A 27,431-nucleotide genomic window follows, 5' to 3' on the forward strand; every position below is an offset into this window, starting at 1 on the left:
GAGGTAGCTACTTCTGCCCAATCATAGGACCCTTGGGAATAGGGTCAGTGTCCTAGCCTGCCCCGAGCTGCTGAAAGGGCAAGAGTTGTTTATGTGGCCTGCTTGTGTGGGCTCTCATTGCAAAGTTTGATATGTGACTGTTTTTTGTTTGTGATTTTGACAATTTTGATTGTTCTTTTTAATGGGTGAATATGTGGGCTCAATTTGTTGGAATTGCTATGAGGGGAAAAAAATTAAATGTGAGAATCCAGGATGAGACGTTGAAGCCCATAAAAAGCTCACCCATGTGCTGTTGCCTTAATATAGCACGTTAAATAGGAAACTAGAAAAATGGCCCTATGACCACTGGATGTTCTATGTTCCCAACACATTTGCATAGTATCTATACTTCTTGAGTGTATTTCTGGCCTATTTCAGACGTTTGACTGGAAGCTCTGGCCATGGGATAAGCCACAAGGGAGACTTACATAACAGAAAAGTGGCCACATGCTTCTGGGAAGGGAACCTTGGGAAGAGAAAGACAGAGTCTCGCTTTTCTGGTCTAATTTGGATGATTTCTGCGATGTTCAAAGCAGCACAGTTCAGGGAAGTTTATATCCTCAGGAAAATAGATGGTTTTATCTCCCCAAGAAAACAAACTAAACAAGTTATGGTATAAGAGTTACTCATTAAAAAAATTAAATAAAAGACCAACAAAAAAAAATAAAATAAAATAAAAATAAAATAAAAAAAAAGAAAGAAAGGATCATAAAATGTCAGCAGGTCTCACTCATGGCCAGAAGATGATGTACCTTTTTTTTTATACATTTATGTGAAGCACCTGATTTTGATAAAGGTCAGGACTGCTGACCCCCACGTGACTCTGTATTCATCCCTATGTGTAACAAAAGGTATATAAGCAAACCCAAAAGTAAAGAAATCAGATCAGTTTCCGGAAAGACTGAAAAAAAAAAAAAAAAAGAGTTACTCATTAGAAAGAGGGGATGCAGTGTGGAAACTTACTTACTAAAAGGATACTTGATCTTGTTTTAAGGACATTATTAACCATGCTACATCCTCCTTGACTTTTTAAAGAGTTCTTAAACTTGGAACTCTTTCTGCAGCATGTTTTAGGGTCAGTCTTCCTACTTCCCAGGTCAGCAGAGTGGATTTTCCCTTCCAGGAATTTGTTTGGGCAGGACGCTCTTTTAAGAGTTCAAATGCATCCTTTAACGTCTTCTGTGAAGAGAGAGAGAGAATACATTTTCTGAGACTATTGTTCCAAAAGATAAGTACAGCTTCCGTTGCCAAGGGTTTGGTGGAACAGCCAGTTTCTCTAAGTAATGGAATTTCATTGCTCTTATGTTTTGCAAATGAGCAATGTACAGCTGGGCAGGATTTTCTCTTGGCAAAGCGGGGATCTGTATTTGAAGTGTTCAGTACAGTTTCTGGTAAGTCACATTCTGCTTTTGGACAGTATGTAAAATATTAATCATGTTCCCAGTGTTGAGATGGAAAAAGGGATGATCCCAATAGAGGAACAGTAGATGTGTTATTGCAGTTGACACCCCGTGCCCTTCTCAGTCAGATTCTAATCTCTTTTGACATGACGCAGTGATTCCCATGCCTGAAAATAATGTTCCCCGGTTCACCTCATCTCTGTCTGAGTTTATTACCAGGCATGAATTTGATTATTTTAAGTGTGCATGTGGGTTTTATCACTAAGAAGAGTCAGGGGTTTTCTAGTTTTCTGTCAGATTGCTTCGTTTTCAGAGGAGTGGGCAAAGTCCCGCGAGACTTTGACTGTAAGACCTTTGATTCCGATGAAAGGTTGCTTATATTAAATCCATAGGGACCAAGTGAGTCTTGTCCTCAGCAGAGTTGTCAGCAGTTACCCTGTTCCTACTGCTCTTTGTTCCCTAAGGATGGAACTGTAGATCCCACCCACATCAGAGCCAAGCACACTCACCTTGGTTTTTTAAGAAATACTGTGAAATGCCATCAATACTATCATGAAACAAAATTCACAACTAACTTTTATATATTGGTTTGGCCAGAAAGTTCCTTTAGGTTTCTCCATCAGCTGATTTACGGAAAAACCAGAATCAACTTTCTGACCAACCCAATACATACGCACCCAGCGGTGGATATTGTACTGTCATGGAATAGAAGAACAAAAGGGAGATCATTTATAAAAAAATGTATGGATCAGTGTGTAAACGCTCAGGCACGACAACATTAGAAGACGCTGTGATGTTTATTGCCATGGTTACACAGCTCCTTGTCTGCTGGGTCCACGTGGGCGGTGCAATGGATTCAGGCATCGCCCTCCACGCTTGCGTTTTCCAGGGTGGTGAACAGATTGTGGTTATGATATGGCACAAAAAAACTGCAGTCTTCCTTTGATCTACACACATCTGTGTGTATGTATTTTTTTTATTGTGGTAAAATATACATAACATACAGTTAACTGTTGTCTCTATTTTGAAGTGTACTTTCCTGTGGCGTTAAGTACACGCGTGCAGTCCTGCAGCCATCACCACCGTCCCATCTCCAGAACTTTTTCCTCTTCCCGAACTAGAACTGTAGCCACTAAACCACCCCTGTCCCCCTCACCCAGGTCCTGGTTACCCCCTTCTACTTTCTGTTTCTTTGCATTTGACAACTCTGTGTGCCCCATGTAAGTGGAATCACACAGCATTTATCTTTCTGTGTAAGCGAATGAGTAAGCACCGTGTCCTTCAAGATTGTCTGTGTGCTTGTAGCTTGTGTCAGGATTCCTTTCTTTTTAAAGGTGAATGCTATTCTACTGTATGTGTAGAAGTATATACCATATTTTGTTTACCCGTTTCTCCATTGATGGATGTTTGGCTTGCTTTCACCTTTATGCTGTGGTGAGTAATTCTGCTGAGAAAATGGGTGTGTAATCTGTATGTATTTAAATTGCAACCCCCAAAACCCCCTTAGTGTTTATATGTAAAACAGAGTTAGAGTCTGCTCTCGGGTACTTATTAAAAGTGTGTTATTTTGTCTTTACTATTGTCTGGAATGATATGGGGAAGTAATCCTGAAAGTCGAATAATCCTTCACTATCCAAGACTCTGTGCAGTGTAGGGCTTCTAGCATCCCTAGTCCCCACCTCGATCTTTGCGACAGTGAAAATCACTTCCGTAGATTTCCACCAGTACCTCTGGGTATGATAGGGACCCCAAAGAGGATGACTGGGGTAGAGATTTGTCCTATTCCCAAACCTTATGATGCCAGGCGCCTCATACAGAAGCTTGTTCATCGTGCTCACCTCTCATTTGGTGGTAAGTGAGTTTCTCTAACAGTTGTCTGGGTTAAATGCAAGGTCCTGTTTCTGCTTTAGGATAATAAATGCAATTCTCCAAATGCAGTGAAGGCAGGAGAGTTAAGCCCTCTGTTGCCAGTTACCTTTATTTTGTACAGTCCTCTGTAAATACGTGTTCATCTCAGGAGTGTTATGATTTGGAGACTGAGGCATGTAGTCACAGAAGTTGTGTATCCTCAGTGGCCTTTGTGTAAATCAGTCGTTCTCTGTTTTCTCCAGCTTTAGTTAGTGTGTCATTGCTGAAAAGTCTGAGTCAGAGTTGACTAGAATGAATTAACACTGTCTTCCATTCCCAAACTAGGCCCCTTGGTAAAGCAGGATTTTACTTAGTGAAGCTAATATTCTCCCACCAACTAAAGTTGCAGAATGGCAAATGGATTCATCTGAAAAGGCATTTAGTTTTAGGAAAAGCAATAGAAGATGCTCTTTTTTTCTGTTTATTTTTTATTTTGACATAATTTCAGACTTACATCAATGAATTCCTCTACAGTCTCTACCAAGATTCCCTCAGTTAACGTCTACTTTATCCTTTTCTGTCTCTACCCCCTGTTCCTAAATACATCAGTGTGTACTTCTTAGGAATAAGACATTCTGTTATATAACTGCAGTCCAGTTATCTAAATCAGGGAATACACATTGGTAGGATACTGTTGTCTCATCTACATTTAGTCAGATTTTTGAGCATATGATGTCTGTGATAGCAAGAGCAAATCCCAGATCATCATAGGTTTTATTTCGTTGTCCTGTATCTTTAGTTTCCTTTCCTTTAGAGCAGTGCCTCAGTTTTGTCTTCCTTGCTACTGATACTTTTGCAGAATGCAAGCTAGGTCTTTTGTATAACCTTTCTCAATTTGGTATGGATTCCGGTCCTACATTCTGGGTAGGAGAAGAGATGGTGTGTCCTCCTCAGTGCATCCTGTCAAGAGTCACGTGATGTCACTTTGTCCTTTTATTGGTGATGCTAGCTAGGACTGCTTGGTTGAGGCCTGTCTGCCAGATTTCTCTGCTGTGCAGGTGCTGTTTTCTCCTTTTTTCTTGTATCTTGTTGGGGTAGAGGGGCTTTGTTGAGGTTGTGTTAATATCCTGTTAAGACTCTCGTACGCTGATTTTCACATCCACTTATAGGTTTTCCTTGAATTGTTTATTATTACAATGGATGACAAATGGTGGTTTACTGACTACATTCCTTCTGTGTTTATTAGTTGTAAGAAAAAGTGTTTTTTCCTCCCTATTTTTTCTATCTCCATCTCTCTTTTTGCCGGTTTCAGTATGGACTCACGGAATCTTAAAATTTGTGTTCACGTTGCCAGTTTGGGCCAGAAGGACCTCTTTCTAACTAGTTCCTCTATCCTTTGATGTGTTCCCATCACTTTTTGAGCACTTGTTACTTTTTAGAACCTCAAGGTGTCCCGAGCTCATCTTGTACTTTGCTGGCCCCAACTCTAGAATCCACTTTTTTTCTAAGTAGCTCTAACTCCATTGAGTGGAGCATGAGTGGCATTTAGAAATCAAAATTTTCTGCTAGCATGATTGTTACACTTGAGGTTTCATTGTTCCTAGGCACTCTCAGCAGACAGTTAGAAAATATAAACATCTATGCATGCACACAACATTATCGTCAACAACAGCACACCTCTCCATGTATTTCTTCATTCATCCTTTTATGTATTAATATTTTGAAAACTATGCCTGTAACATTACGTCCAATTCCAATCCAAATCTGCATGGTTAATTTTTTCCTTCTCCTTTGAGAATTGGTAACTCCTAGTGGGATCCCTTTTGAAATAGTAATGAATATACTCTCTTCTTTTGAATCAACTCACTGATATTTACTTAGATGTTATCAGTGAACTAAAAATTGTTGATGGAAATTATTTAAAATATCTCCGCACTATTTTTATTTCCATTTCTTCAGGAAAAATATGCTATAAAGTATATGATTTTATAATTATACTCTTCTTTCATGATAGGGGAAAGAAAGGTTCAGTATTTCTTGTGTAACTGTGTACAGGAAACTTACTGTTGCTAAACAGGCAGAGATATGCACAAGTCATTTGGGGGTAATATTCAAAATAAACATGTGGTCTCTGCCCCTGTCCTCTGTACTGACGTGCGCCACACTCAGCAGAGAGGAAAGAATTCTGTATCAATTACTGTCTTAAGAAGTATGACCTGTTCTTGTCAATCTGAGATATCTAACTTTGTCTCAGTTACACAAATACTCTGTTTTGATGAAAGAGATGGTATAATTCAAGCTATGTTGAGAAATTCTTTTTTAGCTGCAAAAATAAACAGGTTTTAGAGACCCCTTATTAGTAATGGATTTCAGCTCTGTTTCCAGAGGCAGAGACTAGAGTTTCATCTTAGATACTAACTGCAGTTGGTGCCAGTGTTGAACCCTGGATTGCATTGTGAAAGGATTCTGAGACAGTATCTGGGTTGAGAGGGATGAATGTAGTGACCATTTAGAGATGTTTGCCTTGGACACAAGAGAGGTGGGGTGACAGCTTAACTCTGGATTTGTTATCTCTGGATGGACTCAGATGTTTTTGGAATGACAACATTATCATTTGGAAGTAATGAGTCTCCTTTCATTGGCAAAGTGCGTATTTAATAATAATGTATCAGCTTTTGTTGGCATAGTGCATATTTAATAATAATGTATCAGCCATTCTTTTCAGTCTTCAGATGTAAAATACAGAAAACAATACCTTTGTTGGATCTTGGTTTTTTCCCCCGCTGTTTAAGGACTCTTTTCACTTCCATCTATTCTTATAATCTGTACTGCAGCAGTAGAAGTTCTGGCAAAATTAAGGCAACTCCTTTCTTTGCTATTGGAAGGCACGCACTGAGGTGGAAAGAGCCCTGAGATTTAAATAAAAATTAAACCTAAACCCCAGGTTTAGGTTTCTACTCAGTTATTCACTCTGTGGTTTTAGTGTCCTAAATGCTGAGCCTCAATTTCTTCATCTCTAAAACAAGAAGAGAATTACACCCTGCCTCCCATGCCTGTCATGTTGTTTGGGTAGAGCCTGAAGATAACGTAAGTCAAAGGAGTTTTGCTGTTAAGTGCAAATATAAAGAATTGTTTTGTTTTGTTTTTCAAATTAAAATTTTAGTATCTTATACAAGAACTCAATACCAAAGCCAAGTGTATCAGTCAGCAATAATACTTCTGAGATTTGTTTTTCCCTTGCATATTTTAGCCAGAATGTAGTGCTACTATAGGACTGTTGAGAAAACCTTGATGTAATTTAATTTAGGAAGATATACTTTCCAGAATTAACAATGTGATCAATTAACACCGAGTATTTCCTCTTTACTCCCAGTTGCCTTAAAAAAATAATATGTATTAATTTTTTTCTAATGATTGTAGTGACTTGGTTTTATTGCTGTGGTTATTTTCTTGTTACAATTTTGCCATTAAAACCAGTTTTTCAAAAAGAATAGAAACGGCAGACTAGGGTTTTCAGCGAACATCTTTGTAACAGACATCACTGTACACCAGCCAGATACACTAAGTGAAGACTGGAACATGTGCTGTGGGGCAGTTTGTTTTAAAGGCATTTGTATATATATTAGTCTTTTCACAGGAAAAAAAATACTCTGCCTTAATAAAACATTCTAAGGTTTTAAATAAAGTTGTAGAGTGGGATTATGGGGAAACTTTTAAGTTTTTAAAGTCACATTTCCAGAATGTTGGAATTCTTCTGCCCAGAAGTGAGTGTTCATTTTTATAATCCACAAAAACAGTGAAAGTGAAAACTGTGGTGAGCTAGAAGTTTCTTTTGAATTTCATGTATCACAGTGTTGACTCCTGCTTGTATGTTTCCTTCAGAAGTTACCTGCCGTTCTCTTTTCCACCAGCTCCTAGCACGTGGCCTCGGGTACAGACTGTGTGGGCAGCCTGTAGACGCACCCCCTCCCATCCATTCTCTGCCCAGATGATTCGAGTTCACTGTCTCTTGACACTGTATTGTGTGGGAGTTGTGACTTCACAGAAATTTTAAATCTGTCCCTCTGGGTCAACCCTTAGTAAGAAGAGTTAATTAGCTCTTCCACAAAGTGCTTTAAAATCAAGGATAAATCAGAAGTGACTGGCATCCCCATTAAATTTTTCCGATGAAGATTAGGTCCAAAAATTAAGTCTTTGGTAATTTCCCAACAACAGCAAAACAGCAAATCCTTGACAACAGTGCAGATAAGACACAGTTTCTGTTCAGTTGTCTTCTCGACCCTTAAGTGTGGGGGTTTTCAGAACAAGAACCCATGTCACGATTTTTTTTTAAATGAGCTTTTGTCTTTCAGTCTGTTGGTATAAGACACAAAGAGCTAGACGCACTTTTATTAAATTTGGAAGGAATGTTTGGACTGCGTGTATGACTCTTTGCGACCCTACGAACTGTAGCCTGCCAGGCTCCTCTGTCCATGGAATTTTCCAGGCAAGAATACTGCAGTGGGTTGCCATTTCCTACTCCAGGATGTTTGGGATGGTCTGACAACTACGAATTGTATGTAAAATAAGCTCTGTGGGAGAAGCCCTGGGGGAACCTTTCAAAGCAGTGGGTCCACCTCATTTGGAAACAAAATCTGAGCACAGGGCCTACAGATGAGGGGCCTGGGCAGGAGGAGGGAGTGCTGGATTGTGAACTGTCCGTGGGAATTCCACAGTGAAGACTCGGTCGGATTGGCAGCTACAAGTGCTGATTTGCGGTTACGCCACTTTCACTGAAGACTCCCTATAGCCCAGGGTGGGAAGCTGCAGCAGCTTTGTCTGATGATGGCGAATGGTTCCCATGAGCCTCCAGGGGAGGGCAGCTGGGACGCCGTTCTCTGCCACCCCGCTCCGAGGGACCTTTGGTTTTGTTTTCTCTACTTGTCTGTATCTATTTTGACTGTCATTTGAAGTGCAGAGCGCCTGGGTCCCACCCCGTCTTCTCCTGAGGATGGCACTCCCTGCTTCCTTTTGGCTTGTTTGAGTCTCTCAATTTCCATCCTTTATCACTTTCTCTTTTCCTGCTATTCCTAGTGAGTCAGTTGACAGCTCTGGGGACCAAGAGAACTAGAAGCCTAACAGCCTGTGGTTTCTTAGCCACTCCCCAAAGAAACATGACAGTCTGTTTTTTTATTTTTATTTATTTTATTTTATTTTATTTTAATTTATTTTTTTTTAAGTTTTTTTTTTTTAAAATTTTAAAATCTTTAATTCTTACATGCATTCCCAAACATGAACCCCCCTCCCACCTCCCTCCCCATAACATCTCTCCGGGTCATCCCCATGCACCAGCCCCATGCATGCTGTATCCTGCATCAGACATAGACTGGCGATTCAATTCTTACATGATAGTATACATGTTAGAATGCCATTCTCCCAAATCATCCCACCCTCTCCCTCTCCCTCTGAGTCCAAAATAAGCTAAATATACTTATGTTTTATTTTTCAATATCTGGAGAACCTTTGGGGCAGAATAGAAGCTGCTGACAGACTGTAATCAAGGGAGGCAGTTTTTGTTCTTTTCCTAGAGTGACTGTTGCTGGGACATTAGTGTTTCTACACATGTTGATTTGAGAATTCATTAACCAAAGACATGCAACTCATATTAGGTGTTTATTTAAAGAGTTGAAGAGGTAATAGACTATATAGAGTGATCACGGGTCATGGGCTTGTTGAAAATCTTTATGTTATGTGAGTTCTTAGACCCCCGGTAGAAGAAAAACCATCAGCAGGCGTGTGTTCACCTGTTGGAGGCAAGTTGTAGTCTCCCTAATACTGAGATAGGCCAGAATGAATGGTGAGCTCGTATGTGGTCCCTGGCTCTGGGAAGTTTCCGTGTCAGACCAGTGGACAGAAGAAGGTGGCTGACACAAGGGTCATAAGACAGGCAGTCAGCATATAGAGTGGTTAGGAGTCAGTGGACTCTGGACTCAGATCAGATTTTTAGTTCTAGTTTTCCTATTGCCAGCCTCGCAAACTTGGACAAGTTTCTTCTCTCCCAGCAGTGCTTTCTTCTGTGAAATATGAAAACCGTGTGGGCATACCAGGGGGGCGCTGCAGGTCCACTGCAGTAAAGCAAATATCACAATAAAGCGAGTCACACAAACTTTCTTGGTTTGCCAGAGCATTTAAAAGTGACATTCATGCTATACTGTTAAGTGGCAATAGCATTCTATCTTAAAAAATGTACAGACCTTATTTTAAAAATACTTTATTGCTAAAAAATGCCTAACGTCACTGATCACAGATCACCATAGCAAGCATAATAGTTGTGAAAATGTTTGAAATATTGTGAGAACTATCAAAGTGTGACACAGAGACACACAGCAAGCAAACGCTGTTGAAAATGATGTCAATAGAACTGCCTCACTCAGCTTTGCCACAGACCTTCCGTTTGTAAGAAACCTAGTAATCTTCAAAGCTCTATTAAAGACAAGGCACAAGAAAACAAGGTCTGCCTGTACATATATCCCAGGGTTGCTGCAATAAAGAGTATAATACGTGTGTCTGAAAACTGTAAATTTGGCTCCAGAATAAACGCTCCACAGGTGGTTAGCTTTGCTGTGTTTCCTGTCGTTCTGCAGGGCCTGGACTAGGACCTTGCAACAAGCCAGCACTTTGATACTGCTGTGTGGCATGGTTTCATAAACCCAAAATTACAGTTGTGACTAGATCACTTTAATTTGTTTTAGATTTCTTTTATTTAATTAGTGGCCCTTTGAATCTGGATGGAGAAAGAGCTGTCACTTCCTAAGGCCATATAAATCTTAGTAATTGATCAATCAGGAGTAATTCTTAGTTTATATCTTAGTGTGAAGCTGGTAATTCATTGCATATGTGCTGACTTCACTGTTCTAAAAATAAAATGATTGCGTTTTAATATCAGCTGTTTTTAAAGTGCCGGAATAGATTAAAATTTACATTTTTATCCTGACTCATGAGGAATATTGGAATTTTCTTAAAATTATGGAGTTTGTATTTCTTTGAACCAAATCTTCACTTAAGATGGCAAGATGCATCATGTTCTTTGTAGGGTAACATTTTTGTATATTGATATGAATGCAATACACCAATGTAGAAAAATGTATATATATGGTAAATAGTTAAGATGAAAAAAAAAAACCCTGGTATTAAGCATTATCTTGATTAAAAACTAATCAGTTTGCTTAATCACAGGGTATTAATGCATATGGAGTATATATTATTTTCATTTATTGTTCTAAACTCTAGCTTAAATGAATTGATAAGAGCACATGTAAAACAGGATGAAGTATGTTTTTTATAGTAATGTTACTGGATTTCAAATACTTTGCATCATTCTCTGAAATATCTGAGTCATTATGCTTATAGGAACTACAGGGGAATATTAACATATATAGGGGGCTTGGAATAGAATTGCTGGTGATAAAGGAATTTTAAAAGGGGGAATCAAGCAAGAAAAAAATTTTTATCATATTTTTATTGAAAGTTCAAAACATTAATACTATCAGTAGAGTACCATCTTAATTTTCCTTGGTGGCTAAAAGTTAAAATTGAAAACTGGAAAAAACTTTCCCCTTTGCTTTTGGAGAATTAAAGGTAGTAAGTAGCAAAGTTGGAAAAGTTTATAATTTCTCTGTTGAGCTGCCCTGATCAGCATGTGGGTATATCTGAAGGACTAATTGCATTTGGTATTTGAAATGGCAGAGGGAAACATCAGATAGAAGAAAGACATTAAATGCCGCATTTGGCTGAATCTTTTTTAGATTCATCATTTTCAGAGAAGCGTTACTTTAGCCTCAGTATCTGCATTTTCATCAAGTTCTAAACCACATTTTAACTTTAATTAGTCATAAACCTTTAATAAACTGTGTTTTGACAAATAAGTTGTTTTTTTTTTTTTAAGATTGCTTAAAGAGCTTGTAGAAACTGCGGGTGTATGTATGACTCCATGTAGGAATATGCATGTTTATGAATCTGGGAGTGAGTGTATATGCCTGAATATATTGACTTCAGATGAGTTACTTGAGAGATTTTGCCTTTATTTTGTGTGAGTTGGTCATTGTGGACCCAGGACAAATTGGATGAAGTTTTAAGCTGTTTTGAATATAATCCCTATTTAATAACCTCTGTTTATACTTGGTGAGAAATGAAAGAAGAATCCTTTGGACATGCGGTATTATGTAAAGTGCAGGCCAGGAAATCTTTGTTTTGACAAGGTTGTTTAATTACCTTCAAAGTCTGTTCATAGGTAAGATTAAGCTAATTTGCCTGATGTGTTTAGTACATCTTATAAGTGAAATGCAGATAGTCTCCTCTGCTACATTTACTAGGTTTAGTAGATTGTACAGGATGTTACACTAATTCAGAGAGACGAGGACAAGGAAGGAAGTTGTTACTTCTATTGAAATGATGTTTTCCTTTCTCCTTCAGTTTGTTTGAAAGTTAAGTGTAAGGAAGGGTTTGTTGCTTTTTGCCATAATTAGAACACCAAAGGCATTCAATATGATCTGTTTGTGGCCTGTTGTTATAGTTGATCCCAGTTCTAAGTGACCTTTTAAAACTTGAAATAGAAAAAAATTTAAGAAGAGAAAGATCAGTGTATTTCTTTTTATTCAGAATCAACTTAGTCCAGCCTTGATTAAGCGTGATGTGTGTAAGAAGTACAAGCCAGAGGGTTAGAAAAATAGTATTGTATCATCTCCTGAGAGCACCAACCTTAACTATTGTAAGACAATGTGAGAGAGAAATTAGTCCTTCTGATACACCCCGGAGCAAAAGAGAGAAGCTACTGTCATCCTTGGAAAATCAGGGTTGGGGATAGTCAGTCAGCTAAGCCAATTTAGCATTTCACGCTGATCAGCAAACATGAACAAGAACAAGCGTTTCTCAAACTCGGGTCAGTTGCATACCACCCACTCAGTTTGTGTGTTTATACACCACCTGTTTTGTTCAGCGCTTAATACTGCTCTTAAAGAAACATGCTTTTGTTTCACCTAGATTTCTTTTAAAAGGAAACTTTATGTCATGATTGCAAGTGGAAAGCCATTTTGTGCTGTAAATAAAAGGCAACAGTAGAAATAAATACATTGAAAGTGTAGAGTTGGTCAGTTTAATCCAGATGCTGTTGCTTGGGGAATACTCTGATCCTGAGTCTTGCTTTCTCTTTAAGAACAAAATTATCCTTTGGGATTAGAAGTGAGGATGTTGACTGGGAGCCCCAGGGGAGATTCTGGGGTGCTGACCCCATGCTAGTCTTCATCTGGATAATGATCAGTTCATATGCTCAGGCTGTGGAAATACATCAGGATGGACATAAGATGGACATTAATCACGTCCTGCATGGTAAACATAGATAACATTTATTTTATCAAACAATGTTACAAACACTTAGGCTCAAATTGACTCTGTCCCCTAGATGCAAGAGCTTCCCTTGAAGGTTCAGATAGTAAAGAATCTGCCTCCAATAAGGGGAACTCTGGTTCAATCCCTGGGTCCAGAAGATCCCCTGGAAAAGGAACTGGAGAATTCTGTGGCCAGAGGAGCCTCGCAGGCTGTAGTCCATGGAGTCACAAAGAGTCTGCCACGACTGAGTGACAGACACTTTCACTTTCTTCAATGAAATCGGACAGGTTGGAGATTGACAATGGAATGACCTGCTTATCCTGTCAGTCAGGTCCTTTAACACAAGCTTCAGTAACATCAGGTGCTCTGGACTTCATCTTGCCCGCTGCGGCCACGTGCCAATTGGAGCGATAGTTTTTGTAGACACTTGAGTTTGGGGCAGAGGAATGAAGGAGCTTTTGGAGGTTAGAGTCCACCACAAGGAGGAATAGTTTCATCCCTGCTAAAGAATTTCAGGGGCTTCCCTGGCGGTCCAGGGTTTGGTCCTCCTGCCAACACAGGGGGCATGGGTTTGATCGCTGGTTTGGGAAGTCTCCATGTGTGGTGGAACAACTAAGCCCAAGCGTGGCATCTAGAGAGTAGGGCCAACTCACTGCAACTAGAGAAAGCCTGTGTGCAGCAATGAAGACCCTGTGCAGCCAAAGATAAATGAAAATTAAAAAATATAATTTCAGAGGTGAAGAGGTGAATCACAGCCAAATATCAGGGCATCCATCTTTGATTAAGTTTTATTCGTTTTGATAAATTTCTGAAAATCTATACTATATACATTCCAATTGTAGCTGTTTATACTATGCACATTTGTCAGTTTATGCATCTCAAACATAGATAATTAAGTACTGCCCCTCAAAGCCCCTCCCGCTATCCTCCTCTTTGAAAGAGCATTTGCAAGCTTTTTTGGTAAGAAATATGTTTTATATAATCCCAGTACAGCACTCAATAGTGTGAATGAGTCTCGGTGTATGTGTCTAAAAATTAAGAAAAGGTTCATGAAAGATATTTATCCTTACTACATTCAGAAGTCTGGTGTTTCTATTTAATTCTTTTTCTTTTAATGCTGTTTGCCACCCACTGAGTTGATTTCATGGCTCACTAAAAGGCAGTGGCCAAGAGTTTGGAAACATTCTGCTGTGGAGGAAAGAACTGTACCTTCCATGTTGAGAGCAGATGTCTTTTCCTGATATTATACCCTGGAGTCTGTTGCATCTGTGGATGGCACATCTAAGCTCCAGCCTCTTGCCAAAGAATGGAGTCAGATTTATTAAGGCATATGACTGTATTTAAAAAATCTGAGCTCCACTACCTGTCAACTTTCCACTTAGGAACGTCTTGCCAGAGGCAAAGTTCACGGATTCCGTGGGCCAGCAACAGATGGAGGGCATTAGTTAGCGGTCACTTGCGTCATAATGGACTGACTACAGAGGGGACCTAGGTCCAGCCTTTGGAAGCCTAACTTGCTCCTGCATGTGAAGTTCTGGTGTCCAGGGTAGTTTCTTCTCTCAGAAGGGAAAAGTGTATTTGCCTGGCATTTGATGTGACTGCTTCATGTGCCACGTGTGGTGACTGACTTACAGAATCTGAGGAGGGGGGAGTTTGTAAGTTACACCTACTTGGACTTCTGAATTCAGCATCTGTAGGGCCCCGCTAAGGAGGAGGTTTCCCTGTGAAATGTGCAGTTTGTTAAGGACCAAGGCAGGTCCTGCTGGAGTTTAAGCCCCAGAGAATAGGGACACATGGATTAAGCTCTGGATTTGCAGTGTTCTCAGGACTGGAGAAGGAAATGGCAACCCACTCCAGTATTCTTGCCTGGAGAATCCCATGGACGGAGGAGCTTGGTGGGCTACAGTCCACGGGTCGCAAAGAGTTGGACACGACTGAGCGACTTCACTTTCACTTTCAGGACCGAACAGGGTGCCTGCTGACTTGGAAACAGATTTTCAAGTTATATGACCAGTTTCTGAGAGTAAAACTACAGGAAGACCAACATTAGAAGCCTTAAAGGCAGGTGACACTGTGTCATGAGGTCTTGGGGACATTTGATACTTTGACAACACCTCCTCTGGACAGGTGGAATCTTCCAGCTGTCCATACAGGAATAGCATCAGCTTAAAATAGATATATCTTCTCCTGCCAGGGGGAATTCAGGAGTAGAGTTCCATTTTGGGGAAGCAATATAAATATAATGAGGCATAAGAAAATCAGGTGTTTGATTTTTGAGATACCACAATGATTTTATAAATTAAACTTAAAAGTTGCCTTCATTTACGAATTCCAGACTTTATATTTTAAGAAAACATAGCTCTTAGTCATATTTAGCAATCCGATACAGGAAATTGTGTATTCTCTGGTTAACTCAGTTTCTGTGAGATGGAGTACAAGTTTCCTATAGTAGTTGTGCTCTTTGCTTATGAAGCAACAGGCTTTGCCACTGTATTTGGAAAATATTTGACACTGGTCACCTTTGTCCTCTCATTGGGCTTTCCAGGTGCCGCTAGTGGTAAAGAACCCGCCTGCCAATGTAGGAGATATGAGGCGTGGGCTTAACATCTGGATTGGCAAGATCCCCTGGAGGAGGGCATGGCAACCCACTCCAGTATTCTTGCCTGGAAAATCCCATGGACCAAGGAGCCTGGGGGGCTATAGTCCATAGGGTTGCAAAGAGTCCTCTTGTTGTCTTGGGTCTTAGCACCCATAGGACCCAGGTTTGGCAACATAAAATCAAGAATAATTAGGTTCTGGAAGATGCCTTCACTCCCTTTTATTTTGAATGTGTCATGTTCTTAGATGGAAGTTTAGCCACTATTGTTGCCATGGAATTTTTATACATGCTCCAAGAAACAATTCCGTTGTTTATCAAACCAAGTTGTCAGTGAAGCCATAAACCTTGATAGAATTTTCTAAGGGCTTCTTTGGAGGGGAATACAAATTAGAGCATTAAGCAAAGACCTTGGGAAAGGTCTTCACTGCTCCTTGCCCCTATATCACGCCCAGGATGATAAGTGAGATGATGTTTACAGCCCAACATAGTACACAGAGTTTAATCTTTTTACTGATATCTTCCTGGGCTAAAATGTTTGAGACTTGTGTTCTGTGCTGCATTAGTGAGAAAATACAACAAGCCAAAAATAGATGAATGTCTTCATAGAATTAAATTAAGCTAGAAACAATGCAAACATGAATAACAAGAAATCCAGTAGAAATGTCTTCATAGTCCCTGCTCTATTTTCTAATACTGTTTGCAAACAGAGACTTTAAAATTTGAATTATTAATCCCTAAAATGGTAAGTAATATAGAGCAACTGTCTTAATTTTTCCTTTGAACCCTTGAGCCAAGGAAGGAAACCAAAATTGTTTAGAGACAGGCATTTGCTTGTGTTTCTTTTTTTTTTCAATTAAGACATTATTTTTATTTATTTATTTTCTCTGAAACTCAAATTCTTATTTTATTATTTTTTAATTTTTAACAGAATGATTTTATTTATTATTATTATTATTTTACTTTACAATATTGTATTGGTTTTGCCATACATCAACATGAATCCACCACAGGTGTACACGTGTTCCCCATCCTGAACCCGCCTTCTACCTCCCTCCCCATACCATCCCTCTGGGTCATCCCAGTGCATCAGCCCCAAGCATCCTGTATCATGCATCGAACCTGGACTGGCAATTCATTTCATATATGATACACATGTTTCAATGCCATTCTCCGAAATCATCCAACCTTCTCCCTCTCCCTCTCCCACAGAGTCCAAAAGACTGTTCTATACATCTGTGTCTCTTTTGCTGTCTCACATACAAGGTTATTGTTACCATCTTTCTAAATCCATGTATATGTGTTAGTATACTGTATTGGTGTTTTTCTTTCTGGCTTACTTCACTCTGTATAATAGGCTCCAGTTTAATCCACCTCGTTAGAACTGATTCAAATGTATTCTTTTGAATGGCTGAGTAATACTCTATTGTGTATATGTACCACAGCTTTCTTATCCATTTGTCTGCTGATGGACATCTAGGTTGCTTCCATGTCCTGGCTATTATAAACAGTGCTGCGATGAACATTGGGACATTGGGGTATATGTGTCTCTCTCATTTCTGATTTCCTCAGTGTATATGCCCAACAGTGGGGATTGCTGGGTCATAAGGCAGTTCTATTTCCAGTTTTTAAGGAATCTCCACACTGTTCTCCATAGTGGCTATACTAGTTTGCATTCCCACCAACAGTGTAAGAGGGTTTCCTTTTCTCCACACCCTCTCCAGCATTTATTGCTTGTAGACTTTGGATAGCAGCCATTCTGACTGGTGTGAAGTGGTACCTCACTGTAGTTTTGATTTGCATTTCTCTGATAATGAGTGATGTTGAGCATCTTTTCATGTGTTTGTTAGCCATCTGTATGTCTTCTTTGGAGAAATGTCTGTTTAGTTCTTTGGCCTATTTTTTGATTGGGTCTTCTATTTTTCTGGAATTGAGCTGCAGGAGTTGCTTGTATATTTTTGAGATTAGTTCTTTGTCAGTTGCTTCATTTGCTATTATTTTCTCCCATTCCAAAGGCTGTCTTTTCACCTTGCTTAGAGTTTCCTTTGTTGTACAGAAGCTTTTAATTTTAATTAGGTCCCATTTGTTTATTTTCGCTTTTATTTCCAATATTCTGGGAGGTGGGTCATAGAGGATCCTGCTGTGATATATGTCGGATAGTGTTTTGCCTATGTTCTCCTCTAGGAGTTTTATAGTTTCTGGTCTTACGTTTAGATCTTTAATCCATTTTGAGTTTATTTTTGTGTATGTTGTTAGAAAGTGTTCTAGTTTCATTCTTTTACAAGTGGTTGACCAGTTTTCCCAGCACCACTTGTTAAAGAGATTGTCTTTTCTCCATTGTATATTCTTGCCTCCTTTGTCAAAGATAAGATGTCTGTCCATAGGTGTGTGGATTTATCTCTGGGCTTTCTATTTTGTTTCGTTGATCTGTATTTCTGTCTCTGTGCCAGTACCATACTGTCTTGATGACTGTGGCTTTGTAGTAGACCCTGAAGTCAGGCAGGTTGATTCCTCCAGTTCCATTCTTCTTTTTCAAGATTGCTTTGGCCATTCGAGGTTTTTTGTATTTCCATACAAATTGTGAAATTATTTGTTCTAGCTCTGTGAAAAATACTGCTGGTAGCCTGATAGGGATTGCATTGAATCTGTAGATTGCTTTTGGTAGTATACTCATTTTCACTATATTGATTCTTCCAATCCATGAACACGGTATATCTCCATCCATTAGTGTCCTCTTTGATTTCTTTCACCAGTGTTTAATAGTTTTCTATATATAGGTCTTTAGTTTCTTTAGGTAGATATATTCCTAAATATTTTGTTCTTTTCATTGCAATGGTGAATGGAATTGTTTCCTTAATTTCTCTTTCTATTTTCTCATTATTAGTGTATAGGAATGCAAGGGATTTCTGTGTGTTGATTTTATATCCTGCAACTTTACTATATTCATTGATTAGCTCTAGTAATTTTCTGGTGGAGTCTTTAGGGTTTTCTATATAGAGGATCATGTCATCTGCAAACAGTGAGAGTTTTACTTCTTCTTTTCCAATTTGGATTCCTTTTATTTCTTTTTCTGCTCTGATTGCTGTGGCCAAAACTTCCAGAACTATGTTGAATAGTAGCGGTGAAAGTGGGCACCCTTGTCTTGTTCCTGACTTTAGGGGAAATGCTTTCAATTTTTCACCATTGAGGATAATGTTTGCTATGGGTTTGTCATATATAGCTTTTATTATGTTGAGGTATGTTCCTTCTACTCCTGCTTTCTGGAGAGTTTTTATCATAAATGGATGTTGTGTTTTGTCAAAGGATTTCTTCGCATCTATTGAGATAATCATATGGCTTTTATTTTTCAATTTGTTAATGTGGTGTATTACATTGATTGATTTGCGGATATTGAAGAATCCTTGCATCCCTGGGATAAAGCCTGATTGTATTTCTCTGCCATACAGCTTAAGAATAAAATGCTGTCTCTCAAAGGTGGAGGCAGCCTGGACTTATATTGAAAGAGTTTATTTTGAAAAAAAATTTTTTTGTTAAAGATTTGGAAAGGAGAAGGTATATCAAAAACAATGCAGTTTCTCTTGCCTTTCACAATGGGGGATGGCAGAATTCATTCGGTGGACATTTTAAAGAATGAGTATGGCCTCTCTTATATGAACTGAAAGGACTAGTGGGAAACTGTGCATAATTAATTAGCCACTTTTGTTAACATACATTTGTGATTGTGAATGCATTTTATATAACATTTTGCTCAGCTTGCAATCCAAACAACAATATACACTCTTCATAAAAGAATGCAATACAGCGTCTCTGTTTACTTTAGAGAAAATGCCATGACATGTCCTTTAAGGATATCACAGAAGTTGACCCTAGAATCCAAGCAAAAATAACTCGAGAGGACTCAAAATAGATGTTTCAGGGAACCTTAAAATTTTTTTTCAAAAGCTCTAGGTTTTCTTAGTAATATTTTTTTTTCTTTTCCTAAATCAATTTTCATTTATTTTCTCACACACACATACATATCATTCAGTGGAGCAAGAAAAATTTTTTTTAAAAAACTAGGTTGTTTTCTTAGTAATAATTTTTTCTTCTTCCCTAAATTAGTTTTCATTTATTTTCTTACACATCATTCAGTGGAGCAAGAAAAACTTTTAAAAAAACTAGGTTGTTTTCTTAGTAATAAATTTTTTCTTTTTTTCCTAAATCAGTTTTATTTTCTTACACACACACACACACACACACACACACACACACACACAGAGACACGTTGTTTTCTTGGTAATTTTTTTCTTCTTTTCCTAAATCAGTTTTCATTTATTTTCTTACACACACGCACACCCATACACACCCATTCAGTGGAGCATCTAATTAAGAAATAAAAGTCGGTAACTTCTGAAAATGTAGCTGTCGTCTTAACTGAGGAAAATGTTGTTAGCATTCAAATTCAATTGCTCAATGAAGTGGATTTGTCTGCCTTTATCCTGTTTCCCGGGCAGAAGTGCCTCTTTTTCTCTCTTTTTTCCCTTCTTCCTCACTTCACCCCAGTGACACCTGAGGTTCCATAGCATTCACAGATGGTGCTCCTGTAACACAGATGCGGGATTCTGTTCCTTTAGAGCACTGGATTATAAATGACCTGCTTTTCTTTTTTCCCTTCTCTTCCTTCCCTCCCTCTTTTCTCTCTCCCTCCCTTGCTTTTTTCCTCCCTCCCTCCCTCCTTTCTTTCTTTCTCTTCTCATTTACCACCCAGACAGAAGGGCACATGGAGAGATGGGGAGAGAGGGCTCCACGTCCCAGGTGGGCTAGTTTGGGGTGACCATGTTAGTACACACCTGGGTACCCTGAAAGAAAGGCTGGTGACCCAAGTGCTGAGAAAACCCACTATCCTGAGGCTGCTTTAGCTAGTGTGGTTCATCTGTTATGACATTGTCCCCACAAATGCTCCTGAAGGAGAACGTAATTCTGTAAACTCCTGCTGCATTCATGGCATTGAGCAGCCATGTGTGTACTGGGTAAGAGTAAGCCAGCTGCCTGAGTTGGAATCTCAGTGCTGATACGATTAGCTGTATAGCCTTGGGCTAGTTACTTAACTTCTCTGGACTTTTGTTTTCTCATCTGAAAAAATGAGGACCGTGGCACCCATCTCATAAATTGTGTGCAAATTAGGTGAGTTAATATGTCTCAAAGAGTGTAGAAGCTCTTCCATGAGTTTTTAGCACCCAGAAGGAATTCAATGACATTTTTAATATTATATCATCCTTAGTGGAAGTTTCCATTTGTTGAGCACCTGCTGTAAGTCAGACAGGGAGCTTCATTTTCCTAATGTGTTCTTCATTTAATTCTCCCCACAGCCCTGCAATAGCAGGTAGTCTTGTTCCTAATTTAGAACTCACACCACTGAGACTCCGGTTAAGGCTTTATCTGGGGTCTCTCAATGGGTAGTTGAGGATGACAGGCTTGAAATCTGCATCAGATTCTGTGTGTTCACTGAATGTCACATCTCTGCCCAGCCAGACCCCATGACCATGGAGAGAGGGTGGAAGCCTCATTAAGTGAACAAGCATACATCACAACTGTATGTGTGTGTGTATGTATACATATCATTTCTCATTTATTTTATTTTAAAGATGATCAGTTGCATCATGCTTGGTTGAAAATATTTGCTGAATTTGGACTTTGAGGCAATCAAAATGTTTAAATCTCAAGTATCTATTTTCTTGCTTTGGATGAAATTTGAAACTCAGACCCGAACCATTTTGGTTTCTCTTTTAAGGAATATTTGCTTAATCTGTCCAAATAAGTCATAAGCATCTTGGAAAGGGGTGGGGAATTTATACATTATATACTTTTGGATCCCTTAGTTTCAGTAAATACTTTGTTTGAGAACGTCTGTATTAAAGTAGATACAGAGAGGAAAAAGTTGTTTTAGTTAATGTAGGCATAAGTACTAATGGGCACTTGCACATGGCAAGTTGCCAGCAGTGGCCTCACTCGAAGGATAGTAGGAGGGCAGTGGGTTCTGAGATCTTTTTCTTTATTAAAATAAATATACGGTTCTCTTTTTAAATATTTTCTGAATTACGGCTGCCCAAGTTGCAAAGTTATGTGTAGCTAATACAATTATTGAAACCAAAATTTTCAAACAAAAAAGGCAGGTCTCCCTCCTTCCTCTCGTCTCCTCCTCCTGTGTTGGAGGTAAGTGATGATTCAGCCTGGTAGGCATCCTGCTCTGTGAATACACAGAAATAGAAACGCATGCACATATGGGACAGTAGACGTTTCTTTTCATTTTTAGATCATTTTCTTTTTGCAGTTGAACCCTGCTTATTCTCCAGTTTGCTTTCTTTACCTGTGTGTCGTGCACAGGTCTCCAGGATGTAACACAGATGAGTCATCCACTGTAATAAACACATCCTGTGTCATCACATGGATGTGACCCCAGCTTATTCGAAGCTACATGTATCGATATATCTTCCCACTGTTTTACATTTTTGGACCTACCGACATTGCTGTGATTACATCCCTGTGGATCTTCCCTTTGGACCTGGTACAGTAAGTCCCCTACCCTCGAGTTGCAGACTTTCAAAGGTTCAAGCGTGCCCCTGTGTGCCAGAGGTTGTGCAGTACTATTGCACTTCTCAAGGTTCTGTACTGTAGGATGATAAGTATTTATTTTTTGTGTTAGTTTTTATGTATTATTTGTGTGAAAAGTATTATAAACCTCTTAAAGTAGAGTACTATGTAGCCAATTGTGTTAGTTGGGTACTTTGGCTAACTTTGTCAAACTTATAAACAAACTGGACTTACAAACGTGCTCTCAGTAGAGAACTCATTCATACTGTATTTGGACTTTAAAAAGCTGAATGTGTGCTATACATTCATACAATTTTGACCTTTTATTTTCCACAGTGATAAAATGTTTCTTTGTGATCAGAGATGAAATTTCACAGAAAGGATACAGAACTAGATGATTGTACATTGAGACCCACACACAGACACACCACACCAACTTCATGGCTGGTATGGGAAAACACAGCTTCTAAATGCAGAGCCACATTAATTCAAAGACTAAAGTAACATAATGAAGGAAACTAAAGAGCCTCTTGATGAAAGTGAAAGAGGAGAGTGAAAAAGTTGGCTTAAAACTCAGCATTCAAAAAATTAAGGTCATGGCTTCCAGTCCCATCACTTCATGGCAAATAGATGGGGAAACAATGGAAACAGTGACAGACTTTTATTTTGGGAGGCTCCAAAATCACTTCAGATGGTGACTGCAGCCATGAAATTAGAAGATGCTTGCTCCTTGGAAGAAAAGTGATGACCAACTTAGCATATTAAAAAGCAGAGATGTTACTTTGCTGACAAAGGTCCATCTAGTCAAAGCTATAGTTTTTCCAGTAGTCAGGTATGGATGTGAGAGCTGGACTATACAGAAAGCTAAGGGACAAAGAATTAATACTTTTGAACTGTGGTGTTGGAAAAGACTATTGAGAGTCCCTTGGACTGCAAGGAGATCAAACCAGTCCATCTTAAAGGAAATCAGTCCTGAATATTCATTGGGAGGACTGATGCTGAAGCTGAAACTCCAGTACTTTGGCCACCTGATGCAAAGAGCTGACTCATTGGAAAAGACCCTGATGCTGGGAAAGATTGAAGGCAAGAAGAGAAGAGGATGACAGAGGATGAGATGGTTGGATGGCATCATGACTTGATAGACATGAGTTTGAAAAAGCTCCAGGAGTTGGTGATGGACAGAGAAGCCTGGCATGCTGCAGTCCATGGGGTCACAAAGTCGGACACAACTGAGTGACTGGACTGAACTGAAAGTAACATAACTGAGTTCATTGGTGATATTGCAGGATTCTGTAGTAAAAGATAATATTTAAGGACATGTGGTCATGGCATGGGGAGTGTTTTTGTTTTAAAGAGGAAAAACTGGTAAACACACTGAAAACCATCAGTTCTCTTTGCCTACTCAGCTGCCTGAGAAAAAAACACACAAAGTCACATACAAATATACAAGTGCACATACTCATTCATGTACGTATACACAGGATTCTTTGTACAGGGGAGTCCCAAAGGAATATTACTTATGCTCTTGCATAGACCTGTTTGTCTGTGTTCAGGCATATGTATGAACTTGAAATTTTATACTTGGGCAACCTCAGACCCCAGAATTCATTCACCACTCTACACACACACAAAAAGGCATTTTACTAAAATAAAAACAATTGCTGGTTGCTTCTGGTGTATTACATGGAAGCTTTGACTACTGCAAAGGTAGACATATTGTGTTTGAAAATTCATTTGAAGCAAATTTTATTGGTGTGAAGTAAGGTAGAATTCAAGCCAGTCTCTGGAAAAATAGCAGCAGTAACGAAGCATAGTTATTTATGGAGAATTAGCACACCACAAACATGGTATACAAGGAGATCCATGTACATTTTTTGTTTGATTTTCTTTCATCAGACTGATGAGTCTATTTTGAGTCTTGGACTGGAGGTCAAGAAATTGCCTAATAGGTGAAAGGGCTGTAGAAGAGGCCCCAGCGCTACTTGAGTAACTACACCATTTGGATGGGGTCCAACCAGCCATCTTCTCTTTGTGTCACATCCCGCTGTGTAGGGAATAGTGACGTCAAAGGGTCATTTGAGTCGCTGATGAATAAGGTAGCATTCAGTGAGTGATGGGAAGTGCAGGGACTGGCCGAGAGGGCCTGGGTTTCACCATGTAGCTCTCTGTTCGCCAAGAACTCACGCTATTGTTTTTCCCATGTTCACGGATGAACAAAGAATCCTGTAGAAGAATCTTTCCATTTTACTCACCAAAGTATGAATGGTGCTCATATTCAACGGGAAAAAGCAAGATATGGCAAGGGAGACTGGCTTCTCACCAGTCACCAGAGCAGCTTGGATTCTTGGCTGCTATTAGTTTATCTTTTAAATAAGAGGGGGAAATCATCCATATCCTTAATGTATTGATGAATTTTTTTAACACTTCATCAGTCAGTCTGTCTCTTTCTCTCTTTAAGCTTCTTTTTGGCTGGCCTTTTCCCCCCTGAAACTCGGTGTCATTCTCTTTTCCTTTCTCCTAAATATTTACTCCTAAAGGAATCTTACATTTTCTTGTCCTCTGTGAAATGGGAATAATTATAGTAACTGAAGCGACTTCATAGGCATAGTTGAGGACTGTGTTGTTCAGGATCCCAGGAGTAAACAGACAACACACTTGAACCGTGAACTTCCAGATGTTCAAGCTGGTTTTAGGAAAGGCAGAGGAACCAGAGGTCAAATTGCCAACATTTGCTTTATCATGGAAAAAGCAAGAGAGTTCCAGAAAAACATCTATTTCTGCTTTATTGACTGTGCCAAAGCCTTTGACTGTGTGGATCATAATAAACTGTGGAAAATTCTGAAAGAGATGGGAAATACCAGACCACCTGATCTGCCTCTTAAGAAACCTATATGCAGGTCAGGAAGCAACAGTTAGAACTGGACATGGAACAACAGACTGGTTCCAAATAGGAAAAGGAGTATGTCAAGGCTGTATATTGTCACCCTGCTTATTTAACTTCTATGCAGAGTACATCATGAGAAACGCTGGGCTGGAAGAAGCACAAGCTGGAATCAAGATTGCCGGGAGAAATATCAATAACCTCAGATATGCAGATGACACCACCCTTATGGCAGAAAGTGAAGAGGAACTAAAGAGTCTCTTGATGAAAGTGAAAGAGGAGAGTGAAAAAGTTGACTTAAAGCTCAACATTCAGAAAACTAAGATCATGGCATCCGGTCCCATCACTTCATGGGAAATAGATGGGGAAACAGTTTGGGGAGGATGCATAGGGAAAGGAAAATAGCAATGAGCTGAAGAACCTCCTTTCAAGGAGCTTGCTGTGGATTTGGAGTACTGTGTCATATATGCACATTACTGTAGGTTGAGTTGTGTTCCTCCACATGTTGGGAGCAATGTTGAAATAAATCCTAACAATCAGTTTCAAAAAATAAAATGAAGGATGTTTACTCCTTGGAAGGAAAGTTATGACTAACCTAGACAGCATATTAAAAAGCAGAGACATTGCTTTGTCAACAAAGGTCCATCTAGTCTTGGACTACAAGGAGATCCAACCAGTCCATCCTAAAGGAGGTCAGTCCTGGGTGTTTATTGGAAGGACTGATGCTGAAGCTGAAACTCCAATACTTTGGCCACCTGATACAAAGAGTTGACTCATTGGAAAAGACCCTGATGCTGGGAGGGATTGCGGGCAGGAGGAGAAGGGGACGACAGAGGATGAGATGGCTGAATGGCATCACCAACTCAATGGATATGAGTTTGAGTAAACTCCAGTAGTTGGTGATGGACAGGGAGGCCTGGCATGCTGCGATTCATGGGGTCGCAAAGAATCAGACACGATTGAGTGACTGAACTGAACTGAACTGATGGTTTTTCCAGTAGTCCTATATTGATGTGAGAGTTGGACTATAAAGAAAGCTGAGCACTGAAGAATTGATGCTTTTGAACTGTGGTGGTGGAGAAGACACTTGAGAGTCCCTTGGATTGCAAGGAGATCCAACCAGTCCATCCTATAGGAAATCAGTCCTGGGTGTTCATTGGGAGGACTGATGTTGAAGTTGAAACTCCAATACTTTGGCCACCTGATGCGAAGAGCTGACTCATTGGAAAAGACCCTGATGCTGGGAAAGATTGAAGGCAGGAGGAGAAGGGGATGACAGAGGATGAGATGGTTGGATGGCATCACCGACTCAATGGACATGAGTTTGGGTAAACTCTGGGAGTTGGTGATGGACAGGGAGGCCTGGCGTGTTGCGGTTCATGGCGTCACAAAGAGTCAGACATGACTGAGCGACAGAACTGAACTGAAGTGAACGGTTGCAGTGTAATCAGTCAGCAGAGGTTAGTGAGGAACCTTCTCAAGGGTGTAGGGAGACTGTAGGGCAGGGGTTAGCAAACTTTTCCCATTAGGGACCATACAGAGGATATTTTCAGCCCTGGGGCCACATGGCCTCTGTTTGAGCTCCTTAACTCTGCAGTTCTGGTGAGAAAGCAACCATGGACAGTGCTTGCCTGATGAGATGTGGCTGCCAGTAAAACTTTATTAACAAAAGGAGGCTTTGGGTTGAGTCTGGCTCAAGGGCCATGTTTTGTCCACCCCTAGTAGAGGGATGGTTAGGTGATGGAGTGGTATCCAGGGCTAGGAGCCATGCTGGGACCAGCTTTGGCTTGAAGCACAGGAAGGAAGTAGAGAAGCCAGGAGAAGGGGGCGCTGCAGAGCGGGCTGCCCAGACCTGAGCCGTGGGTCTGGAAAGATGCTGTCGACCCCCACAAGGAGGGTGCTGTGGACAGATATGCAGGGGTCATCTCTCCTCTGTCTTTGGCTTCTCCTCTGGTGTGCCCTGTGACTGAAGCCAGCCGAGCTAGGGGCCTGGTGCCCCATTCTGTGATGGCAGTCCTCCCCGGGATCAAAGAGCAGGCGGGAGAAGGCAGGCCTGACTCTGGCAGGTGGAGTCAGTGAGACGTGGGCCTGCAGTCACTAAGTGTGGAGTCCCTCGGCACAAAGGGCTCCGTAAACATTGTTTTCCTGTTGTTGTTTATTAATCCTAGTCGTCATAAACATCTGCATGTCTGATTACATGTAGGGTTTACATGCATTCTTTCCATTTACAATCTTCTAAAGAGTCAGTGAGTAAAGAGAGCTTGAACAGAATGTTCATCAGAGACCTGCTCAATGCCGAGGTTCATCATGTACAGCTTCTAATCCCCTGGCCCAGTCATGCGCTCCTCTAGACTTCTTTTTGCAAGGATGCTTTTGGAAAGACATTCCGCTGAGCTCTCAATTGGGCTTTGAAAGCAAGGAAAGTCGTGTTTGCCGGAATGAATGAATGAAAATTAACCTTTTATCGAATTTCAGGTGTCAACAATGCATGAGTGAGTATGTCCATTTAAGGAAAGCATTATGTGAGTTATGTCCCCAAATTCCACATTTCACATTAAAGTAAGGCCAGCAAAATGAATGTCTTGATAACCTTGCCATCCTCACTAATAGATGCACTGAAAATACGTGTCTTGGGAATGTGTATTGTGCTTGGTTCATCCTGATTTTTTTTCTCTTTTTAAAAAAATTATTTATTAAAAATTATTTTTATTGGTGTCTAGTAGTTGCATAATAT

At 39.8% G+C, this 27,431-nt stretch overlaps 1 protein-coding gene across 2 annotated transcripts in view; it reads left to right on the forward strand.

The window, feature by feature from the left end:
• Positions 1 to 27,431, forward strand: part of PDZRN3 (PDZ domain containing ring finger 3) — a 268,425-nt gene that overhangs the window by 26,126 nt on the left and 214,868 nt on the right. The window contains exon 1 of one of the 2 annotated variants that reach the window (XM_060402190.1): positions 1 to 27,431. This exon is cut by the window's right edge and continues 2,181 nt beyond it. The exons of the other annotated variant lie outside the window; for it this stretch is intronic. The gene's annotated coding sequence lies outside the window, so the exon portion shown is untranslated. 2 annotated transcript variants of the gene reach the window in all.

This window comes from Ovis aries, chromosome 19 (genome assembly GCF_016772045.2).
Source record: "Ovis aries strain OAR_USU_Benz2616 breed Rambouillet chromosome 19, ARS-UI_Ramb_v3.0, whole genome shotgun sequence".
In the NCBI taxonomy this organism is placed as follows: domain Eukaryota; kingdom Metazoa; phylum Chordata; class Mammalia; order Artiodactyla; family Bovidae; genus Ovis; species Ovis aries.